The following is a 14,348-nucleotide window of genomic DNA, read 5'->3' on the forward strand; positions in this document are numbered from 1 at the left end:
GCAGATGTGTATCTTAATTTCGGTTCCTTCATGATCCTGAGGCAAAAGCTTGGGTGCAGATAGTATACTTGGAAGATGATTCTAGAATTTATAGGCATGGACATGGAGAAAGGAAGACAAAGAAAGTAAAAAAGCCCACAATCTGTTTAAGAGCCTCTGAGAAACTGTAGAATGTATCTCAGAATTATCCCACTCCAGATGAGTGCCTCCCATCTGCCGTCAGTTGGAGCTTGCCCTGGGGTGTTAATTCTCTCACTTCACCACGCACTGCTGCATTGAGGCTGAGTGTGGCCGAGCAAGCTCTGGTGACCTGCAGAAAGACCTCAGACAGAGAAGATGAAAAAAATTAGGCACTTTTGGTGTAAAGCTGGGAACTCTGGTGGCCTAAGGGAATATGGGGATTGAGCATCAACAGCATCTACTAAAACAGAATTAAAATGCAAAGAGTTTACCTTCTCGAAATCTTCACAGCTAGTAAAAGGCGGAACTAACATTGGAACATAGGTCCCTTGGGCTCCAAATTATTAGGAGCTCTGAAGAAACGTGAGCTTGAAATAAAATTTAAATTCAACACATGACATTCTGGATTATAGAAGTGTGCTATGACTCATTCTCTAGGATAGAAATTGAGATATCACTTCTATTAAGCAAGAAGAGATCGAGGGAAAACAGTGGAAGAGAACGAAAATTGTATGAAACAATTAAAATAATCACTGGAAGCATTAACAAGTAGAATTGACAGCGTGGAAAATTGAATTAGCTAAGCAGAAGCTAGGCCCAAGAAATAAATCAAGAACACGGAGATTAATACTAACAGAGAAGTGAAGAGAATCTTAGAAAATTTGACATTGAGCACAGTGTGTCAATAGGCATATAATAGAATCTCTTATAGATGATATGGGGAAGTGAATGATCAATACGATGGCAATAGAGAGACGTGATCAGATCTTCAAATATAATAACCATGTTCATAATGAGAACATAGATCATCACTCTCTAAGCTCCATGATGAAAGGCCTGTTTGAAGGATTTTGAAGCAGAGAAGACTGGTAGGGAAGACTGAAAACCAAATCTGGTATCTATAAATAAGAACACTAAGTTTTGAACAACTAATATAGTTATCAAGTGGGTTGATTTTGGTTTGGTATAACATAGAACTGTACACATAAAAATATATGCCTACTTCTGTTGTGCATACCATCTACTATAGCTTTTATAGTTGTTTTATAGTTGTTGCTCTGGTAAGTTGGAAACTTACAGAATTTCAGATATTTACTTTTCATAGTCAAATCCATTGCAAAACCATTCTCCTCAAATGAAGATTGATTACTCCTATTCATTTAAACGTTTTACAGCTGAGAGCCGTCCTTAGTGACGATAAGGACAAGTGTAGGAGGGTCATTCCCTGTCAACACCCTCCCCACCTTTATCACCTCCCTTACTCCTACACTGCAGATCTGCACCCCTCCAAATGTCTAATGCTTCAACACGATAATCCACACGCACGTATCTTTGGATTTGTTTTTTTTTAAGTATTTTTTAATTGGGATACATTCCACATGCAGTAAAATCCATCTTTTATAGTGCAAACCCCTATGCAACCACCACCACAACCAAGATACAGAGCAATTTCATCACTCCAAGCAATGTCCTCGTGCTCCTGGCAGTCAATGCCTTCCCCTGCCTTATGCGCATGATGACCACAGCTCTGTTTTCTGTCCCTATAGTTTTGAAATTTCCAGACGTTTTTGTAGTTTTTGAATCTGGCTTCTCTTGTGTAGTATGATGCATTTGAGTTTTGTTCGAGTTGCTGCACATATCAGTAGCTGATTCATTTTATTGATGAGTAGTGTTCCATTTTATGTAGGTTCTATAGCTTGTCTGTCCATTCACCCATTGAAGGGTATTTGGATTTGGGGGAGAGTGATTATGAATAAAGCCACTAGACACGTTTTCCTTTTGTTCTGTGTAAAATTATGCTTTCGTTTCACTTGTGTAGTCAGGATGGAGATTGCTGAGCTATAAGGTAAGCATAACATTCATTGAATTTTACAAGAAAATGTTTATTTCCAGAGTGGGTGTGCCATTCTAAATTCCTCTCAGCAAAATTTAAGTTCTAGTAATAGTGTTATTAGAGTTTGGTATTGTCTCCCCTCCCCTGATCCCAAGCTAGTAGGCGTGGTATCTTAATTTGCTTTTCCCTAATAACTAATGATATTGATCAGCATTGTGTGTCCTTATTTGCCATTGGCATATCTTTTGTAAAATACCTGCTCAAATCTTTTTGCCCTTTTAAAAAGTTATCTTCTTGAATTTTGAGAGCTCTTTATTTATTCTAGTTATAAGTTCTTTATTAGATAAGTGTTTAGCAAGTATTTTCTTCTAAGATGTGGCTTGTTTCATCATCTGAACAAGGTCTTTTGCCCCTGATGCTGTAAGACTGGTTCATGGGGATGTGGCTGGGGTTGAATTATATCCTCCCCAAAATTCATATGTTGAAGTCCTAATACCCAGTACCTCAGAATGTTGACCTTGTTTTGAGATAGGATACTTACAGAACTAATCCTGTTAAAATGGGGTCATTAGGGTTGGTTTTAATCCAATATGTCCTTATAAAAGGAGGAAATTTAGACATAGACACACACACAGAGGGAAGATGATGTGAAGGCAGAGGGAGGAAGTGACCACCTGCAAGCCAAGGAGAAAGGTCTGAATAGATCCCTTTCTCTCCAACCCAGATGATACCTTGATCTTGCACTTCCAGCCTGCAGAACTATGAGAAAAAAAATTGTGTTATGAAGCCACCTCATCAGTAGTCCTTTGTTATGGCAGCCCTAGGAACGCAATCTCTGATAGGGTTTCTTTTCTTTCTGACAGCAGTATCTCCTTCCTTCCCCAGGCATGTAAGATGGAGGTTTTCTCTAGATTCCTGCTGGGCCCTCTTCCTTCTTGTTAACATCCAGGGAGGCCCATGGAAGACATCCTGTGAGGGAGTGCAAACTCCCCTTGGGCACACTGCATGGGTACTGGGCATGCACATTCTTAGGCTAGTTCTCTCTCAGTCTTGAGCACTTTATCAAGAGTTTAGCTTCTTACCTCTTTGTATGGCAGCCCCACATACCTCCCGTGCGCTGCTCCAGCCTAACTGGTGAGCGTCTTTCCATGGAGGCACCTGCCTTTACTGAGCTTTCTGATTTGTTGTTTTCTCTGTGACCTCGACCTCTTTGGTGGATTCGAGGAAAATTATGGATCTGTAGAATATTCAGCTTTTTCAAGTTTGTCAAGTGGAAGCAATCCTCTTTTTGGTTTTTTACATTCTAAGCAGAAGCTAGAAATCTCTTTGCATTTCAAAATCCTGTACACATGTCATTTTTTGTAGAATGCCCTTCTCCTGATCTGTGTATTGGGAAACTCCAACTCACATATTAAAACTCATGGATTTTGTCACTTCCTCCGTGAAGGCTTCCCTTACTCCCATGGATATAGTCAGTGGATGAAAATCCGTGTATTCTCATAGAACACTGTGTACATCTCTATTATTCAACTTGTGTTACAAGTATTTATTTTTTTAAAAAGATTTTATTTATTTATTTGACACAGTGAGAGAAAGAGCACAAGCAGGGGGAATGGCAGAGGGAGAGGGAGAAGCAGGCTCCCTGCTGAGTGGGGAGCCTGATAAGGGACTCAACCCCAGGACTCCAGGCTCATGACCTGAGCCAAAGGCAGATGCTTAACTGACTGAGCCACCTGGGTGCCCCTTGAAAGTATTTCTTAATACTCCTGCTAGACTGTGAGCCCTCTGAAGACACACCCTAGGACTTTTTGGGTTATCTTACCTCAGTCCTTAGCATAATCATCATTATGCCATAAGTCCTTAGAACACATCTAGTTCAACAAAAGATTTCTTGAGGAAAAGTGTTGAAAGGTTGGTCCTCCATTCCAATGGTCCAAAGTAACACTAAAGAATTTCACATGGAAGAGAGACTTTCTAGCCTTTTGTTTTTTAGATAACCCAGTTTTTTTCCCTTCTCTTCTCTCTCTCTCTCTCTCTTTTTTTTTTTTTTTTAACAATATATACCTGCCAGGTACACCCATAACCAAGAGGAGAAATGCATTGAGCCATAATGAGTGGTAAGACATAGTGGCTAAAAGCATGGGCTCTTAGGCTGCCTTAACATTTGAATTTTGGCCACAATACTCATCAGCTGGAAGATTTTCTATAACTAAATGGCACAAAACTGTTTCCTCGTCTGTATGACTATCTACTTCAGAGGGATTGTTGTGAAGATTACATGTCCCACTTGATGTAAGGTACTCAGCACAGGATAGATGCTTCACCAACACCTCGTAATATGAGCGATCTTGTCTAATTATTCCACAACATCTTCCCTACATGCCTGGGCCCAGGCTATGAATTCCTCTAATACAGTCATTTACTTTTGATCAATGACATCTTTTCCAGCAATCTCTATGACAATCTTCAAAAGCCACAACCAAGAAGTTCACTCCAGTAGCACTCTGAGAGTTGTGATGGCTCAATTTTACCTGTCACTGTGACTGGGGTAACGGGATGCCTAAAGAGCAGGTGAAACATTCTTTCTGGGTGTGTCTGGGAGGGTGTTTCTGGAAGAGATTAGCCTTTGAGTTGGTAGAGTATAGAAGACTGCCTTCCATGTGGGTGGGTCTCATCAGTTCTTTTAAGGGCCTGAATAGAACAAAAAGGCAGAGGAAGAGCAAACTCATCCTCTGCTTGACCTGGGACATCCATTCCCTCTTGACCTTGGATGTTGGTGCAGCTGCTCCTTGGACCTTAGGTCTCAGACCAGAACTTTCACCACCGGATAACTGTGGTTCACAGGCTTTTGGATTTGACTGGAAGTTACACCATCGGCTCTCCTGGGCCTCCAGCTTGCAGATAGCAAACCATCAGACTTCAGAGCCTCTATAATTATGTGAGCCAATCCCTCAGAATAAATCTCTTTTTACATATCTCTGTATATCCTATTGGTTCTGTTTTTCTAGAGCAGCCTGACTAATAAAAGAAGACACATTCATTGGTCACATCTTAGGAGGGAGCAGACTCACCGAGTATTACCCTGTGGTATGTGCCAAGTGCCCAAACCCACTATGACTGGTATAGGGTGATAGTCTGAAGCACAAGCTACATCATTGGCCAGACTTGATTAGTTTTGAGGCTCAGCTCTTGCCACTTACAAATGAATGTGCCCTCAGACAAACCACATCACCCCAAACTGGCAAACTGTTTCTTCCTTTCATAGGACGATGCCAAACATGCTAACACAGGGCCCCCATGCCAGGTTCATGGCTCATGATTCAGAACTATTAGCTACTTACTTAGTCAAGATTATCCTAAAAGGTTGGCACTTTGCTGCCCACTTGGCATGTCCTGCAGCACATGGAGCCACCAGGCCTCTGGCTTTGCCCTCTCTCTTTTTCCCATGCCGGATGGAACTGGTTTTCCTTTCTGGCACACTCTCTACAAATGGACTTGGGAAAGGAACAAAGACTGAAGAACAAACCGGTCAGTTTTTCCACTTTTTAAAAGTAGCTCCATCAAAAGGTTGCCTGGAGAGGAGTTTGTAGCCATCGGCTAAAGTGGGGGCTCTCTTTTCCTGCAAGCAGACACCCCTGAATCCTACCCTCCATGCCAGTTTCCTGGCCGGGCAGACCCAGTATGTGGGCCCCTCCCTCCCTGATCCGTCCCTGGTATCCACATGCTTTGCCAACTCAGCACATTCCCCTTTCCATATTCTTCTAGAAAAGAACTCTGAGACTGGCACAGGGCAAAGCCAGCAGGTAGCCGGCAGCTAGTCTGGCACAATGAGGGGCGTCGTGCAGTTGCAGCTGCTGAGTGAGGTCTTGGGCCTGACAGGACAGATGAAGCCCTTTGTTCCTGCAAATGGGCCTTTGCTGGCAGTGATGGAGCTGCCTGCAGTCCTGCCCCGCTCCTCCTCTGCAGCTGTGGCCATTATCCTAAAGTGTTTCTATTGATCTGCTGACTCTCCATCTCCTGCTGCTCCCCCACTCCTGCTTGCTCCCCCCTCAGCACCCCATATTTGGGCTCCTGAACACTCCCTAGCTAGCCTCATGCATTCAAGGCTTGCTCTTCAGGGGTGAGCAGTAATTTTGGAGTTAGATTGTACAACCACACCTGTCTCGTGAGAAAGCTGCTATTCCCCTGGGGAAAGCGTTTTCAGACCGGCCAAGGGCCTGTCTCCCTTTCCCCATCATACCCTCTCCTGGATTTTAGTTTTTGTTGCTTCAAGTTTTCATATTGACTAGGAATATGGGAATAGGAAAGTCTGGTTGCCAAGCTTGCCTTTTGGCAAACTCTAGCACCTTTTGCAACATCATGAGAACATCTCATTTTAAACAGTTACCAGTCCTATTAATGTTAATGCAATTTACACGCAATCAACACAATGAAAAATCATTCCGCATTTTTGTATAAGATGTACTTACAAGTTGCTTAAAGGTAGTATTCTTATTTTATTCTCACCAGTCTTGTGAGATAACTATTTTTATCCCCCTCTTTAGGTGAGAAAAAAGAAATGCCTTGTAATTCATAAATCTGTAGAAACATAGACGAGGCCAGAAGCTAGGCCATCTGACACAAAACCTTTTTTTTTTCCATATGAAAAGCTCCATTTATGAGGACACCTGAGATTTCAGGCATGTGTCTGCTGAAGCCCTGCTCTATTGCAGGTGTGCTATATTTGATAATACTTTTGAAACTCGAGCACTCTTCGTCTTTTGGTGGGGAGTGAGGGGGTGAGGGGGTGTTAATCATTGTGTGCTGGCCCACCCTGAGGCATTTTCACTGAACTGTCCTCATTGAGTTCTACTTTGACTTTTTAACAATTCTGTTAAATGTTTTGATAGAAGATGGGATTGCTGTTCTTCAAAGAAAACGTGAAACCTGAATGGTGATTTAAGCCTTGACCCAATGTCCATGAAGAAAGCCTGTCGAAAGTCTTTTTTCCCCCAGTGAGATAGGGAACCAGAACACAAACATGGCAACTCCCGGGCTCTTATCCTTGGATGCTCCAAGAGCCCAGCTCCAAGGCGGCGGGCTAGGAACAATAGGAATGAGGACGACCAGAGAGGCCAGGATGCTGTCGTGACCTTTAATTAAACTTATGATCACCTTATGTGCCAATGCGGAAGGCACATTTAGAAGAGATGTATGTACTTTCCATGGGCCGAGAATGAATTATGGCCTTGTTAGAATAAGAGTGAAGGGTGGTCTCTGGAAGAACCAGATTCTGATTATTGTGAAGGCAGGGAAATGGAGCATCAGTGAGACAATCCCTGTACATAATTATTATTTATTACTATTGAACAATACTATCTGCTGTGCACCAATCCGGTCTGCTGCCATATATAACATTGACATGCTCTTGGCCCTGCCAAATCAATACCTTCTATTGCAGGCTATAGAGATGACTTTTGTCCTTTATCTGCCCCCACTCCCCATTTTCAAAGTGGGTGATGTAGAGAGTGGGATATAATTTTCAGCTTTTTCATTTTAAGATTAGCTCCCTACAGATGTTCTTTGCTTTACAGCAAAGTTTGGCTGTATTTTTTTTTTTTTTCCTGTTCATTCACTTAAAATTGGCAATGTGTTTTCACTAGAAAAAAATAACAGCATATTTAGTAGGAATATGAAATGGAAAAGGTGCAGTACTGGGAGTCAAGACGTCTGGGATCCATTTTTAAATCTGTCACTTTATGACTAGGAGATGGGGCCCTTGTCAGGATTTTGCTCCTATAAGAGTTGGGACAGTTTATTTAGCAATCTTCCAGCCTTGGTTTTTACATCTGTACAAGGATGGGTTTGGACTAATTCAGAGGTGGCAAATATCTAACATGAACACCATCACTCACAATTTCCATGCCCAAAGCAGACATTGCTAGCCGATAGCATTTCTCTTCTGATCAAGCCAAAATACAGTTTCAGCACTCTTATAATAAATGAGGACTTCGTACTGACCAGAGTTAAAACCTAAAACGCTTGAGTTATAGGCTCTTCCAGTTTCTTTTCCAGCACAGGCATCCCAGGATCCTGAATAAAATAGTGGCCGCATTCTTGCAGTTTTCAGCCAGGACCCTTCCGTATATTAAGCATATCCTTTACATAATTCTCTCAAGTCATTTCAAAGAATGAAGGCAAGAGAAAAATGCAATAACAAGCCTATTAATGTAATACAAAATATTTTCATTAAAAGACTGTATTGCTAGAGCATCTTGTTCAAAACAACTCTTGTTCTACATCTATTTTTTTAAAAATATATTTATTTATTTTAGAGAGACTGAGAGAGGGACAGAAAGAAATAGGGCATGAGGGGGAGGGATAGAGAGGGAGAGAGACTCCATGCTGACCATGGAGCTGACACTGAACTCTCGATCTCAGGACCCTGAGATCACCATCTGAGCTGAAACCAAGAGTCTGATGCTTAACCGACTGAGCCACCCAGGTGCCCCTCTAGATCTATTCTAATTTGGTCTCCCTTCTTCCTCCTTGTTTTGAACAGCTCTCACATTCTGGTTCTCCCTGTCATTTAAAAAAGTGATTCTTAATAAAAATTCATAATTGTGGCAGTAGCCATGTCCTTATCACTTGGGGAGCTGATTTTCTGTAGGCATTGTATGGATAATGTCTACTATTTATTGCTTCACAAGGAAAGACCTTATACATGCGTAGCCACACAAATGCAAAGTGAAAAAAAGTTTATAAGTGATGACAAGCATTAATTCTACTGCCGTATTATTCTGGAAGTGGATGCTGAAGGACTGTCTTCGAGAAATGTTGGTTCTAGCATGCATTTACTTCTATTTGTTTTTATGAAAAAAATTAGGTAAATATACATGAATAAGTCATTCTTTTATGATGCCATCTTGAAAAAACATGCATTTTAAATGAAATTGGCCTGTTACTTCTAATGTGAAAGTTGTAACCCTCGGCTCTGAAGATTTTATTTATTTATTTGAGAGAGAGTGAGTGAGAAAGAGACCATGAGCCAGGGGAGGAGCAGGAGAAGGAGAAGCAGAATCCCCAAAGGGCTCCAGGGAACCGGATGCCTGGCTTGATCCTCGGACTCCAGAATCATGACCTGAACCAAAGGCAGATGCTTAACCGACTGAGCCACCCAAGCACCCACCCCCACCCACCACCACAAGGTTTCAATCTTAAGGAATATTTTTGTTTCACATTACATTTCATCAGTTACCTAAAAAGGGGAATGTTGGTTATCAGTGGCTGAGTTTTGAGTAAAGATTGTATAGAATTCATTCATTTTATAAAATATATGCACTCTTCCCCCGCTATGACACACATTTTGCTCTTACAGTTATAGCTATTTGGGATCAGGTTATCCCACACTGAATCCATCACATAAAAGATCCATTGTCTTGCAAGGAGGGTGGGGCCTCTGAAGGAGGAATGTTGGTTCCTATGGAAAGATGAATGAATGAATGATTGAATAAATGAACATACAAACCCCCTGACTGTGAGGGACAAACAGTACAATAAATACAAGGAATCCAAGATGTGTGCTAAGGCAGGGTTGTTTTCACAGTTCCAACTGCCACTTCACTTGTGACCTGGAAGGATAAAACAGAGGAAGTATTTCTTTTCCTGTGGCTACACCTCTGGCCTTGCCCTCCTGCTCTAAGTATTAGCTCTACTCCTAAGTATTGAAGAGCAGAGAACTGGATTCACAGGACCACGATTTATCAGTGTGAAAAGGGACTAAGAGTTCTAGTCTAGCGCTCTCAAAACACCTTTGATTTGCTCCAATGTAGTAAGTTCAGCTTGGCAGGGCCTCCCTGCCCTCAGGGATTCTACATAACAATAGGGCAGGAATTGCCCTTTGGGGATGATTGGCTAAGGCAACTGTTAGATTTGGGGTGAAGATGAAGAAAGCCTTATTTTGACCTTCATTACAGTCCTCATCCTATAAAACCCAGATTTTACCAGAGGAACTTGCATTTTGGGTGTCTGCAGGAAAAAGGTGGTGATTGCATGCTTTCCTGGCTATTGATACAACAGAAGCCTTTGCTTGAGACACGGTCTGGCCCCAGCAAGGGGGTGTTACTCCTCAGGTACAGTTCTGCTGTCCTGCCCTATCTGGTGAGAATGACTGCCCTTCCACCCCAGTAATGAAGCCATGAAGACTTCATAGACTGGGGCAAAGACTGCTAAGGGATGTGTGCCCTCTGAATTTCTAGCCCATTCTCATGTCTCCAGAGACTTCCTTTTAAATTTGGGAACAAAACATATGGTCTCATTCATTTGGGAATATAAAATAGTGAAAGGGAATAAAGGGGAAAGGAGAGAAAATGAGTGGGAAATATCAGAGAGAGTGACAATACATGAGAGACTCCTAACTCTGGGAAACGAACAAGGGGTAATGGAAGGGGAGGTGGGCGAGGGATGGGGTGACTGGGTGATGGGCACTGAGGGGGGCACTTGATGGGATGAGCACTGGGTGTTATGCTATGTTGGCAAATTGAACTCCAATAAAAAAAAATATACAAAAAAAAAAGAAAGAAAGAAAGAAACCTTGGCTCTGGCAAAAAAAAAAAAAAAAAAAAAATTACCTGTAATCAAGGTGGCCAGAGATGACTATTGTCATTATACAAGTGTCTTCCCTTTGTATTGGCACAGCTATCCTACACTTTATATGTAGAGGTATACTTATAGCCCTATAGTTCTGAAAATTTATTTTAAAAGTTGGCTGCAGCAGCCGAGGAAGATGGATATATTCACTTGAGATAATTGTTATTTTGTTTTGGCTGAGAAATGATTTTTCTCCTTTAAAATGTGAATACAGGGCACCTGGGCGACTCAGTCAGTTAAGTGTCTGCCTTTGGCTCATGTTACAATCTCAGGGTCCTGGGATCAAGCCCTGCATCAGGCCCCCTGCTCAGCAGGGAGTCTGCTTGTCTCTCTGCCCCTCCCCGTGGCTCGTGCTCTTTCTCTCAAATAAATAAATAAATAAATAAATAAATAAATAAATAAATAAATTTAAAAACCATGAAAAAAATAAAATAAAATAAATTTGGGAACACTTATGGGAGTCTCAGAATTTCTTGGGCTTTGTTCCTGAAATGCACTGCCAGCTTTTTGAATAAGGGATTGTTTGAAAGCCACCAAAGCTCTTTCAATTTTACCAAAATGTGCTGTATTTGGCAGATAATAACTAGGATTTGTGGTGTAAATTTTGGGGTTATCTTTGTGCAGGTTTTTACAAATGTGCACTTTACACCGCCATATAGCCAAAAATGTTTTTTTTTTAATGTTTGTTGAGAATAAGTATATCAGTTCTCAAAAACAAATCTCCTGTTGTGCTTTTAATACTTGAATTTTATTTTTTTAAAAGATTTTATTTATTTATTCATGAGAGACACACACAGAGAGAGAGGCAGAGACAGAGACAGGCAGAGGGAGAAGCAGGCTCCCTGTAGGGAGCCCGATTTGGGACTTGATCCCAGGACTCCAGGATCATGGCCTGGGCTGAAGGTGGTGCTAAACCGCTGAGCCACCCAGCAGGCTGCCCTAATACTTGAATTTTAAACGCATCCCATAATTCATGCGGGGAAGTGGATAAGTTACTCCTAATCCTTAATTAGATTTGATAGTCTTCAGCAGCATTTCTAATGCTGTTAAGGGGGATTTAATGGCATTGATAATGAGTTACATACTCTGGCATGGGAAGGTGACCAGAAGAGGAAACTTCACCTAATGTCAGTTTGCATAGACTTTTCCCTTTTAATCATCATTAATTAGAAACAATAAGGGATAATGATTAGAAGGTAAAGAAGAAAATCCCTCATTTAAAAAAAAAAATATAGACTTTGCCACCAAAGTCACAGGGAGGCTGTGGGATTTGAGATCCATGAAGTCAGTATCTAGAACATGCTTCTCTCTCCCCATCAAGATAGATGGCTTGCAAGGAGCTGAAGGCACAATCATTAGCTTATGAGCTGTTGATGGGTGGTCTTGGATTCCCTGTGACCAACAAGAAGAGGCCTGAGAGGCAGTGCAGACCAGCCCCTGAGATGGCTCAAATTTTTATAATCAGTGCTCTTCGTATACTCAAAACCATAATGTGTATTTTCTCATGATGAGTCCCTAGGGTAAAAACCAAGAACTACTTAAATTTAACTATGTTAACCATGGGGTATGATGCTTTATCCATGAGAATATAGAAGCCAGAGGTTTCAAAAGGCCTTCCATAGAACCAAGGTTGTACCTTTCCACCCTCTCCTCAGACTTAGTTTTGCTTTCCATGGGATCTTGCACTTTTTATCCTGGCAAAACCAGGAGAAACTCTGGGATGCCCTTTGACTTATTCTTGGAGGCTGAGGACTTTATCAGGCTCCATTTAGTAGGCTTTTTGATAACAGGGATTTGAAATGTCCTCGTGACAGGAAATTCTCACTGTTATATTTGTGCTTTCCTGCTGGACCTAGTGGATTTTGTTTTCATATTATTATTTAATTTACAGACAGGAAAATCATTTGGATCTGGAGGCCTCTTGATAACACCGTTAATGCAATTGCCAGGACTTCCCTGTGTGACTGTCCAAACCTGGGGACCCTGAATGGCTGTCCTTTCAAAGATCCAGGTGTTGGTTTCAACAGTGAAACCATGACATCCCATAATCACATTTATGAAAGAATTAATTAAAAATACAGATGTCTTTGGTTCACAATACCCACACAGCTGAAATACTGATTAGGTTTTTTTGTTTTAATGTTAAAACTATATCCTCACCTCTCTCCAACAGAAAAACTAATAATAGATACCAAAGCCCAAACAGGAGGGCCCACGGCCTTCTTTCTCCCAATAAATGGTAGGCTTTACAGAGAAAACACCTACACTTGTGCAAATTGGTACTTTACAAAAATGTTTTTTTAGATGATTTTCCTATTTCAGGATGGCTCAGATTCACAGGGTTGTTGGTAAAGGGGCAAGACAGCTTTGAAAGGCTTGTAGCACAATGCTTCTAACAAAGAGCTGATGGCCATACTAAAGATGGTCTGTGGCCAAGAACAGAGAACCATGAAGGGTCATTCAATCTGAAAATGGTTCCTTATGCTGCAAATGTCAAGTTGTCTCGAACTCCTAGGATGCAGAATAAATAGAACTGCTGTCATATTAAAAAATGTCTTAGAGATCTGTGGATCTAAGAACTTTGCCCTGATGAGTGAAAAACCCTTTATAGGCAGACATGTTGGGCTTGCATATGTGATGCAGGGCTAATGCAGTTCCCCTTTCTGGAAGACAAATACTTTAGATGTGAATGTCAACAACACCAAATTTATGTTCTACCAAAATAATGCCCTGTTAAGGTACAAAGATATCTTGGGGATGTTGATATGGCCTTCTGTTAATTTCTTTCTTTCCTTCCCTCCCTCCCTCCCTCCTTTCCTTCCTTCCTTCCTTCCTTCCTTCCTTCCTTCCTTCCTTCCTTCCTTCCTTCCTTCCTATATACACAACGCCATTTTTGGAGAGCTTGCCAGGTAAAAAAGTCACAGTCTTGAGCATTGAGGGGATTATATAGATACGAAAAAAACTTTCCCTAGAGGAAGTCTTATGCCGACTGGAATTATATTCTGTGGTCAGTTTGGAGAGTGGACTGGAGAGAGTATAATTAGAGATCAGAAAGTTGGAGAAATGATCCAGATTTTTAGAAAATCCTTCTCTGAAGTTGTGGGGAAGATGATCAAACATCTTTGGGAAGGAAAGCTATCAACATTTTCACTGTCCCAGCCCCTTGAAATAAGAACGAAGACAAGGCACAGCTGGGAGTGGTGGTACCAAGGCTTCCCCTTGAATGGGATTTTCCTTTCTGGCTTTGTACCTCTGTCTTCAGCTCCCAGGAAAATTTCACATGTTTTCCTGTCTATTCTCCTCTTTTTTACTTTATTCATTCCACAAATATTTTTTTGAGTATCTCTAAGGTACAGGCACTTTACTAGGCATTGTGAGTTCACCAATGGGTAAGACAGATTTGGCATCCATCCTCATATGACTTATAAACCCTGAGAAACCACATGGTCCTACCCTAGACTTCTAATGTCAATGGCAAGAATTGGCTTTGGAAAAACAGAAAGGAATTTCTAATTATGATGCTACTTTCTAGTCTTTATTTTTTCTAAAACTTTTATCCTATCACTTTTCAAGTGTTAAAATATCACTGGCCTTTCTAGTAGAACCCACCATGGTGAAGTGACTCCCTATTAACCTTTTTTTTTTTTTTTTTTTTTTTGTCATTTGAACTGTTTCATGTTCACCATAAACTTATATGTGAATAATG

Source organism: Canis aureus, chromosome 26 (assembly GCF_053574225.1).
Source record: "Canis aureus isolate CA01 chromosome 26, VMU_Caureus_v.1.0, whole genome shotgun sequence".
Lineage (NCBI taxonomy): Eukaryota > Metazoa > Chordata > Mammalia > Carnivora > Canidae > Canis > Canis aureus.